Source organism: Mycteria americana, chromosome 2 (genome assembly GCF_035582795.1).
Source record: "Mycteria americana isolate JAX WOST 10 ecotype Jacksonville Zoo and Gardens chromosome 2, USCA_MyAme_1.0, whole genome shotgun sequence".
NCBI classification, from domain to species: Eukaryota; Metazoa; Chordata; class Aves; order Ciconiiformes; family Ciconiidae; genus Mycteria; species Mycteria americana.
Window position 1 is genome coordinate 47,666,812 of NC_134366.1, and position 10,682 is coordinate 47,677,493.

The following is a 10,682-nucleotide window of genomic DNA, read 5'->3' on the forward strand; positions in this document are numbered from 1 at the left end:
AATCCAAGAGAGGACTTGCAAAACCAGAAAGAGGGAGAAATAAAGGCCAGGTATGCTGGGGAGCCCATGAGACCAGAGAACAAGCTGTTCTGCCAGTGACTCAGAAGCAACCTCCTCCCTTAGGAGGCATTATGTGGTTTTTTTGTTAGAGGGCAGAATTTGGATTAATGAGAGATTTGATGGATATAAATAATAATATCGGTATTTGGGAACTTGCATAGTCAACAAAACTGATCCAAACAATCTGTGAGGGCTCATAAAAATTGATAGCCCCTGAACTGAAGCAATGTAGGACTTGGCAAGTTAGATCCCTAACCCTTTTGTCTGTAGCAGGTGCAGGTGCTGGCACACAGGTGGGACTCAGTAGTTGCCAGGGATGGAGCAAACTGAGAACTGGGTTCAAAACTGAACATCACCAACAAGCCTGAGACAGAAAACAAATATGCCAAAGTGGTTTTAAATGAGAGGATTTCAAAACACTTGTTAGTGATATCAAAAAAGGCAATTTGACACACAACTCCTCTCCTCCTCTGGCTTCTGAGGCAAAGCCTTTGTGCCTGCAGTGTTATATTTTACCATAGCAGATTCTGCGGTAGTGCAAAATCACATGCCATGACCCTTCCCTTTGTCCTGCCCTTCTTCCACAACTGGTGAAATTTCAACCTATATGGATAAACAGTGATTTAGAGATCAGATCTGTGTAATCCAAGTTTCCTTCAGTGCATGGACTCAGAAGGAACAGCATCATTGTGGACATTGTTACTTTATCAGATGACCTAGGTGGAAGCTGAGAGTGCTGTGGAGGGCATAGCTGGAGGTAGATGAGGGGAAATATGACACAAATCTGTAGGAATTCAGTATCCATTTGTTCTGCTGCTCATAGAGCAATGTGCTTACCTGAGATAACACTTGCAGTGAGCTTCAGCACCAGGTTCTGCTTTGTAATGATGGTGAGACCTAACAGCAGAATTTCCCTGTGACGTTTGAATGGCTAAACAGGTTTTGTTTCAGAAACTAGGGGAAGTATGACAAGTATTATTATGATTAATGGGTGTTGTTATACTGCCAGTTTCCTAGATGTGTTGTAGCTAATTTTAGCTGATGCACCAACTCCTTGTGCACTCACATGAAAACACACCAGTCTATCAGGAACGTGCGCAGCTACAAGCTGGGCACGTGAATTTTAGACGTCTGCAAAAATGGCTAACTGATTCTCTTTAAGCACCCTGTCTGCTCTTCTGCCCTCCCAGTTGGCCTCAAAAGCTATGGTCACAGATTTGTCTCTAGATGCCTGTGTCCAAAGTTTTGCCGTTCGAGTTACTAATTTTGACTGGCTCTGCAGGATTATTTCAGGGTATCCCGAAAGCACTATCTTGGCTAACCAGCTGTGAAAGTACTGCTCGGGAACCCAGAGTTACCCATCCTCACTGAATGCGTGTCCCAATGCTGTTGAGATCTTAATAATCAGGTCATAACACTGAGGAAACTGGTTGCAAGACAGAGTCTCAGAGCTAATGACGTGTCCATGCAGCACATACCCAGAATCCAGTACGGGCAGCATTTGCAGAAGCTGGTTTAGGCAACTCTACCGAACCCAAGATTACCATCCAGGGAGGAGAGCAGAAATAACAAGCATCAGACACACAGTCATTTTGGCTGAGCCCTGAATCTTTCATTCATTCCAAAGACAACTTTGGAGATGACTAAATGACAGGTTTGCTTTTGAAATGCAGCAATTACTGCTGATTTGAAGGAATGGTACCAAGATTGATAAGCTTGCCAACCGCTATTTAGCTGGCCTCTCAGGGAGATTGTAACACTGGCCTGGGGGAAAACCTGCTTTTTCCATACTAATGATTAGGCTGAGCTCCTGGGTGATGCTACAAAGGTTGCCTCCTAAGCATGCGATGGTGCTAGTGTCACCAACAAACAGGAGTTTCTGGATGATCTCTTCAGTGACCTTTGCAGTTGGATCTCACCAGCTGTGGATGAACCAGAGGCCACTGTCACCATTTGTCACAGTCTGAGAAGGACAAGGCAAGATGACTGAAAACAAGGGGTTTGAAAAAGGAGATGACTGCCTGGTTCTGTCTAACACCAAAAACCTGCTTCTTTGCTGACATTCATGTTCCTACACCATGTATTGCTGTGTCTGTTGGCATGGTTCTCACAGATGCTCAGACTAAAATTGACTGCTACAGCCACCCAGTCTGAATGGTCTACTTTTTCTCCCAGGTAACAGGTGATAGGATGAGAGGAGACGGCCTCAAGTTGCGCCAGGGGAGGTTTAGACTGGATGTTAGGAAATTTTACTTCACTGAAAGGGTTATCAAGCACTGGAACAGGCTGCCCAGGGAAGTGGTTGAGTCGCCATCCCTGGAGGTATTTCAAAGACGTTTGGATGAGGTGCTTAGGGACATGGTGTAGTGGTGGTCTTGGTAGTGTTGGGTTTACGGTTGGACTCGATGATCTTAAAGGTGTTTTCCAACCTATACAATTCTGTGATTCTGAGTGCATAACCTGGGCCGCAGGGCTTAACCAACAACCTTACCTCTGCTAAGCCGATCCGGGCTGTCATTCCTGTGGGTTAGGAGCATACTAGGACAGTCCTGAATGAATGGTGACTTTCTTCTCCAGCTGGTGTACATCGATGTGAGAAAGCAATCAGACACAAGATTTCTCATCAAGTCATCAATTAGGGTTACATATCATACAGGTGCTAAGCAGTCTGCATGTGTTGTTCTTTGTCTAACTTCATATTTTGCATCTTACAGTAGCCTGGCCAGTCAAGGTGGGATTCATCTCACCTGACATCAGATGTCTCCATCTGAGCTGGCCTTTATCATCAGTGAAGAGAAGTAGGTTCTTGTAAGGCATGAATCATCTGCCCTCTTTTACATGTCTGCATTGGGGTGAGATGACTCACGCTCTTCCCAATGACTACAAAGGAAGTTCAAACTGCAAGCTCAGATAAAGACATTTATATTGTAACATCTAAACTTAGATTAATTGAGCACTATTCTTAATATCTTGAGGTGTGTCAGTGGCCCAGTCTCACTCCTGATCTGTCACTTCTAAATAAAACAATACATTTGCCCTGAGAACGATGTGTCTAATTCTCACCTACATAAGTGGGCACTCTCAAACTGGAAATAGCCCAGTTTCAAATAAAGTGCTTAAAATATCTTATGGAAATGCCTCCTGTCCCTGGCTTCTATCTAACCAGCTTCTGTCTTTTGCTGCTGTTTTACAGTCACATCTTCCTATTACTTTTTAAATTATACTTCTCCAGCCTTCTTCTACTCCCAGTGAGCCACTGGGAGACCAAACAAAGCTTGCAAGGAGTGGACACAGCAAAGAGAGAAGCTAAGACATGCCGCTAATTCTGCCAGCTGTATGAAATGAAGTGATTACCCAAAGGATTTTTTTCACTCTAGTCTCTTTTATTTTTCAAAAAAATTAGTAGTTACTTATGACAGCAATACAGACTTCTCCAAAAGAGTGATCTTAGTGGGCAGTGTCCCTTTAAATTAGATTTTTCTAATCGAATAACTAACTTCATCAAGCAGCCAAAATCAATGCTTTGTATTAGACATGGACCCGAACCCATTAAGGCCTTATTATTCAAGCATGCACCTCCCTTCAGCTTTTATCTCCCCTCAAGGGTTTTCATAGTAAAGCAGGCTTTTTTTTTTTTTTTTTTAATTAGCCCTTCTGCCCTGGAGTCTTCTATTTGATTTTCCAGTATCCAGGGAAGTTGTTTTTTTTTTTTAACTGCTCAATCCTTGAATAGAAAATTTTGCCTCTTAGTTCTTCATTACCAGTGATAATAAAGCTTCGTGGAAGACATTCTGATAATGCAGGGACAGAAGTGCACAAAGGCAAAGCGACACTTCAAAGGGGCATTAGCTGTGATATTGGAATCTCATTCATCTAACTCGCTCCTAAAGGACAAGTTAGCAATTTGCAGGGGTGCAGTTCACACATATACATGAAGTGGCATGAAGGGCCCTTCGGTTCAGCAGAGCTGCCTGATCCCAGTGCCCTTGAGCGTGTGGAGCTTTATGAGTGCTGTTGTTGCATTTTTATTTTTCGTTGACTTTAATTCGGTTTCATACGGAGAACCGATGACTTGCTTAGCTGTTTCTGTGTGTGCCCCCAGAAATGATTGTACGAGGAGGACGGTTATTGTACGAGGAGCAATCTGCATGTTTGCTGCCTTCCCATGTACGCTGAGCAACCTGTGACTGCTCACCAGCCAGCAACGTGCAGTACCATGACTACCCAGGTGTGTCACCTTGAATCGTATATATATGAGTATGTATTTTAGAATATTTTAGTATATGAGTATGTATTTTAGAATATTTTAGAACAAAATAGAAATAGTATAAGAGTTATTAGTAGTTAAGAAGGGATCACAGTTAGAAATAGAAACTAGCATATGAGAGTGAGAATCGTAGACAGTTAGAAATAGAAACTAGCATACGAGACTGTGAGAATTGTAGAATCTTCAAGGTAATAGATAATGCCTAAGTTAGATAAGAGGGTACAGGCACTGCATATTTTACTAACAAGCATATGTTTGTCCTAAAAGAATGCGAAGCTGTAACCCTTCAAAGACCAATAACAGGAACATCCTCTTACCGGGAGAGCCGTAAAGATAAAGGGACACCACAACAACCATGAAAACAACAGGAATAACAGTAACTAGGGGAAAGGTAAAGGCGGCAGGGGGAGATCGCGACCACCAACCCAACTGGGGGACGAAAGGACTACCCCCCCCCCTCCTTGTGAGCATGCACAGTGAATTAAAATCATACTGTGACTTTAATTTGAAGCGGAGAAAATATGGACCAATGGAAGAAGAGGACGTTTAGTTAGTCTAATGATTATGTATTGGATAGGCATGGTGTGTTAACTTTTATGTATAAATACTGAAAAAGAATTGCAATAGGTGTGCTCGATTTGTGGAAATTTTCCACCTTGCACCCTGTGCAGAATAAAGCAATGCCTTCTCTCTAAACATACTCTGTGTGTTTCGGGAGTTATTTTCCAGCGAGGCAACAGGTGTATGCCATCCATCACAGATGCTGTGCCTTTGCTACTTAATCATGGTGTATCTCGTCAAAAGTATAACCAATGTACACATAATCAATGCATAGTTAATCAATGTATGTGTATTCAATGGGCATAAGCATATGTATCGTGCATTGTCTTATCCACTGGAAATATTACATGCACCTATTCAGGAACTGTAATTTTATTAATGAGATAAGGGCACTGGAGCGTATTGCCCGAGGAACTCCTCAAAGCTATGTCCACTTGCTGGAGCCAATTGCTATCAGTGACTGGTGAATCTGTATCATGACCATCACCCTGTAAGAGCACAAGTGAACTCAGAGCTGCTCAGAGGGACTGATCCCAGCGTGCCATCATCGAGGCAGAGGAGCTCATCCTGTGCTGCAGCAGCCGGGGCTCCCAGCAGCAGAAGGGATGTAAGATTGCTATCGCCTTTTCTATTATTTCCATCCTTTACACAATAAACTGGTGAGCCAGCCTTGAGTGCCGGTGCAGACGTTGCACCTCCATGGTGCAAAACAGCGTGGTGCTGAGCTGGGTCAAATAGACACACCCTTGGTAATTTTCCATTCTGGCAGGTAACTAATGCATCTGTCTCCTTTCCTTTACCAAAGGCTTACAATTACCTTATTTCTGCACTCGGCTGGCAACTGCCGAAGTCTCCATACCTTGCTGAAAAACTGCGATGTAGAAACAGAGACCAAGAAGCTAAAGCTTTCAGCAAGGGAGAAGCTCAGGAGCCAGTGTAAGTGAGTGGGAACAAGGCATTTGGTGAAGTTTTACCTCTGTTGTTTTCAAACTAGACATCATCTCGTGAAGAAAACTCAATGTGAATTGCCAGCAAGTTGTTTTCCGGAGTGCGAGGCAGTTTCAAGCAGTAACTTCAAAAGGAAACTGTTCTCCTTTTAGTGAAAGAAGAGCTCTGCAACCTAAAAGTAGCCATTTAAATGTCTATGCAAATTATTTCATTCAGTGATCATTTTGCTCCTGCTAATGAGTTCATCCATATCCTCCCAAAATCCCCAAAGCCTGGGAACTTCAAGGTTGCACACTGTTTTGGGGAAAACCACAATAATAGCAGATGAAAAATAGAATATGTTGAAATAGTGTAAAAGAACTGAAATTGCCTGAAATGGCTGTCAGACAGAAAATTTTGCCTTGCTTTCTTGGTCCAACAGGGTCATTTTCAAAGTTAATTGCTTCTCACTGTAAGCTTGTCAGAAGCGAGCCCCAGACCAGTATGGAAGGCTCTGAATTGTGTATTAATTTTCATACTTATTCTGTACATTTTCATATTTAAATTGGATTGCCACAAAATCCCTGATCCGTCCTGCCAGGCTGCTCCTGACAAAAGGAGACTTAGGGCAGAGCTTAGCACCATCCTACTCTCTGCATGGGTTTGGAGATACGGTTTTCTTCATTTTGTATCACCAGCATGGGAGATAATTCCCCCTACAGTTGTGCGTGCTTCTCTGCCTCGCATTCCTGCAGGGTCCGCACACATGGGGTGAGCGGGCTAGCCCCGCAAGCAGATGGCTGGCTTTGCAGCACCCTGCACGTGCTTATTTCTCTTACAGCTTTCTGGTGGGACTCCAGGAGCTGGGGCTGGGAAGAGGAGGATCATAGACCAGCTGTGCTGTGCTCCAGCCTGCTAGAGGGATGTCCATGACTGCTGCCAAGGCCTGGCCATCTCTTCCTTGGATCTCAGTAACCTGTCTGGCTTAGGTACGCTGAGCCTACACGTCCGCCCTTGAAATCCTTTCACAAGAAGTAGTAATCTGCAGCAAAACACCTGATTTTTGGCCTTCTCCTATGCTTTTCTCCACAGGAGTGACTTGAATAAGCACCTTAGCCTTCAGCTGGCAGCAGGCATAGCAGGCAGAGTAGCATACAAGGAATATGGACTGAAGCGCTGGTCTTTGTGGCCAGGTCCACCTTGCTTCATGGCCACCCTCCAGATCTGACTCCCCTGCAAGGGCATGGACTTAGCTGTCCACAGCTGGTGGGAGTCCCTGGCGTACCTGATACGCTGAGGCATGTGGACAGCACGGGCTCTTCACAAGCGGTGAGGAGTTAGGCAGGACTGTGCTTAGAGCTGGTTTTTAGCAGAGCAGACAAAATGATGGACAAAATGGGAGTTTTACCTGTGGCTAATGCACAGCCTGCTGGCTCTGTCCCTTGGGCTGCGCTGTGACCCTGGGCGGCATTGCCCCAGCTTCCGACCTTCCTCTCCACGTCTTGTAGATGGTGCTGGAGTTGAAACAGTCTGGGGAAGCAACGTGAAGTGGGCGTTATTAAGATCTGTGAAGGACGTGTGTTGCAGAAGAGCGTGGGGGAAGAACCTATGTAGCGATAAGTTTTTCCTAGCAGGTTTTCCTCTGCCAAGACACCAAGTCCAGCACTACAGGGGTTAATGGAAACCTGGGGTTTTTTGCAGATTGCATCAACAACTGGTTGACAGCTGCTGCAAAACCATTCTGTGTGGAGGCTCGCCTGTCACCCACAGGTGGGCACACCATCTCAGCTTGTGGTATGCTCCATCCACAGAAAGCAGGTATCTTTTTGTTCTCCATTTTTCCATGGGTGTCAGGTTAGCGGTGGATTTTAGCATGTTGCCTCATCTGGACCTGTGTGTTTCTGGTGAGTACAGTAGGCCAAGCCAGCCTAGCTCAACGCTGTACTGGAAAATAACTGGAAACCGCCAGAGCAGAGCGTCCCTGGTGCTTGTTCCAGCCTGCGCTGGGGGTTCCTGACCCCTCTGACCTCACACCTTACCTGCTCGTGTGCGCGCTCCCAACCCTGGTCAAGTCCAATTGAGGCTGTTGCTTGTCATAAATCACAGATCTTTGCTAACTGAAGGAGGACGTGGGGACACAGGTTTCATAAATGTGTGAGCCAGGGATTTCGTGTGCTCCATGTCCTGAAGCTGGCTGGCTGGCAACCTGATGAATATGCTGCTCTTAAAAATATGTGCCATGAATGGCATTTTTAATACAGATAATACAAATACAATTATTTGCCTGGGACATTGCTAGCTGACTGAAAGAGACGTTTCCCTTTGTAGCCAGACCATGGTTAAGAGCATGCCAAACATGCCAGGCATGCTAGGTAGTAAAAACAAATACCTAGCTCTTATGAACCACGTAGATCATTAGCACATCTAGAAGCACCTCAGGAAACAGGACTTCCTCAGGCCTTTAGTAGCCATCTAGTCTATCCTTCTGCTCCAAGGCAGAATCAATTAGATGTAAACTATTTTTGACAGGCATTTTCCTAGTCTGCTCTTAGAAACCTTCAGTGACAGAGATTCAATAAGCACCCCAGGCAATCTCCTCCAGTGTCTCACAATGCCTAGAGTTAGGAAACTTAACTTTCTGGTCTAAGTCTCCCTTGCTGCAGTTTAAGTTCACTTCTCCTTGTCCTGCCTGTGGTGGAAAGACTATTCCCTGCACATCATCAGCAGCACGTTTGAGGGCTGCAGTCCTCGTTCTTCTCGATTTTCTGTTTTCCTTTCTTGTCTCACTGAGCACTGTCCATTTGTACAGTCTTTTCTCACCGGTGGTGTTATCTAGACACCCCTCCCCGCCTGGGACCTTGCTTTCCCCCGAACTACTGAAATATGTCAACTGCTTTTTTTTGGTGTGCTGTTAGTTGCCAAATACAGGATGCAGCACTGTGATGCTCACAGTGTCTAATGTATGACACTCAGTTATCAGTGTGAATTGAATGTCTGCCTTTTTTCACCTCAGCATGGTACCATTCATGCAGGTGAAGCCTGGAACCATCAACCTTCGGTCTTTCTGCAGAACTTCTGATGGGTGGGAAGACCAAGAGCCACAGAAGTAAAGCAACTTGTGCACAATCTCCCTCCGGATCAGATGCAGGGGTGGGAACAGGCAAGAGGAGGTTGCTTTTAGAGAACTGTGTGAAAAGCAGGGAAAAGACATGGGAATGCAGGCAGCAGGGGTTCAGAGGAAAGCCCGCAGGCTGTCTGTAGGAGTTCTCGTTGTCAGAGTTGCAGCCAGTTCCCAAACCACCCTCCTGCATCCCAGCCCAACCAGGAGCTTTCACAGTTTGCTCCAGACAAAACCAAAGCAGCTATCGGAGCATTTGCAGCCCTAAGAAGTCTGCTAGGCGATGAAGGCTGTACGTCACACTAAATCGGGACCTTGGCTCACTTGGATACACACCTGGAGTCCTCCACGGGTGGTTTTCTGCTGTTGCTGGAGCGGGGTTCAGAGGTGGGGTTCAGAAACCAGCCGGCAAAGCAAACACTGCCATGCTGTAGGGGCATGTCAGCCCCGACTCCCACGTCTCTCTGCTGTGCTGTTGCACGATGCATGGCTGAGCGCAGCCCCTCCATCTCTCACGGACACGGCGCTAGGTCGGGAGGCGCAGCGCTGAACTCGGAGAGGTCACAGCAGCGTGATGGCAGCACCGGCGCAGAGGCAGCGCGCGGGAACGATGCTGATACACGCAAGGGTGGCAGGATGGGGATGAGAAAGCAGGACCGAGAAAGCTCTGAGCGTATTGCTCCCTTGTTGCCAATTTCCATTTGCATTGAGAAGGCAGCTTTCTTTTCTAATCATTGCCAACACAAGGCATATTTCCTGACTATTTCCATCTCCCTTCACGCAGCAAGGAGTGCTGCAGTCAGGTAAGCTGCTCTCATTGCAAGCCAGATCACTTGGAAATGAGAAAGTCTGCGTTTGAAGAAAGCCACCTTTTATTTTCCCTTAATGCCCTATTGTTTGGCAGGCGCTGACAATGCTCGATCCCACATGCACAGCATCCACGTCTGGAAGGAAGGCATACCCTGGTGAAAAGACATGCAAGGCTGTCATCTTGGCTGCAGAGAAACAAAAGCCACAGGAGGCACTGCTGTCGGGAGCGGAGGGGACGTGGAGCCTCGCAGCTGTCACACTCCCAGTGAAGCTCCCTATTCGCTCACCTCCTGCCATCCATGCTCATCGGGGCTCCAGATATTTCCCCCTCCCTCTCCTTGTCACTGATGAGCCCCCAGGGATGCTAATGCCATACCCTCTCCTCTGCAGCACGCACAAGAAGCTCTGTTCCGAGGTCGGCTTAGTAGGAAGCTTCACACCACTAATTAGAAAAGATTCGGGGTTTGGTTGGGGTTTTGTTGTCTGTTTTGTTGTGGGTCTGCAGCGATGAGCTGGCTCCCGCACCCCCAGCAGGGTTAATTATTTATGAATGTTCCACAGAGACCTGTCGAAAAATGATTAAGCCAAACGCTTGCCGGCTGCACCGCTTGGCTCTTGTGGCAGTTGTTCTCACTGATCGCAGGCAGAGCAGGATACAGCCCTTATTAAAACCAGGTAGACTACCTAATTGTCTCCTTTGGGAAAAAAAAAGGCCCTTTCCAAATCCTCATCTCCTTGGAAAATAGCAGACCCAAAATAGCTATTTATATCTCTATAAAAATACATACATAGGTATTTACATGACTGGAGTTAACGCATACGCGCTAGCATGTGCACACAGGCATTGGAGAAAGGTGATCATGAGATCTTGAGTATCTTCTGCATGGTGCGAGACAGTGGGCAGGCTGGTGCTGTGGTGGTAGGTGGATCTCACCAGGC

The 10,682-nt window shown here is 46.1% G+C and overlaps 1 long non-coding RNA gene across 3 annotated transcripts in view; it reads left to right on the top strand.

Moving 5' to 3' along the window:
• The window catches only part of LOC142405601 (uncharacterized), a 35,931-nt gene extending 30,932 nt beyond the window's left edge, over window positions 1-4,999 (top strand). For 2 of the 3 annotated variants that reach the window (XR_012774241.1, XR_012774242.1), the window contains 2 exons: window positions 4,163-4,288; window positions 4,595-4,999. This is a non-coding gene — a long non-coding RNA (uncharacterized LOC142405601). The remainder of the gene's footprint in view (window positions 1-4,162; window positions 4,289-4,594) is intronic. The other variant, XR_012774240.1, reaches the window with a different exon arrangement.
• Window positions 5,000-10,682: the final 5,683 nt, after the last annotated feature.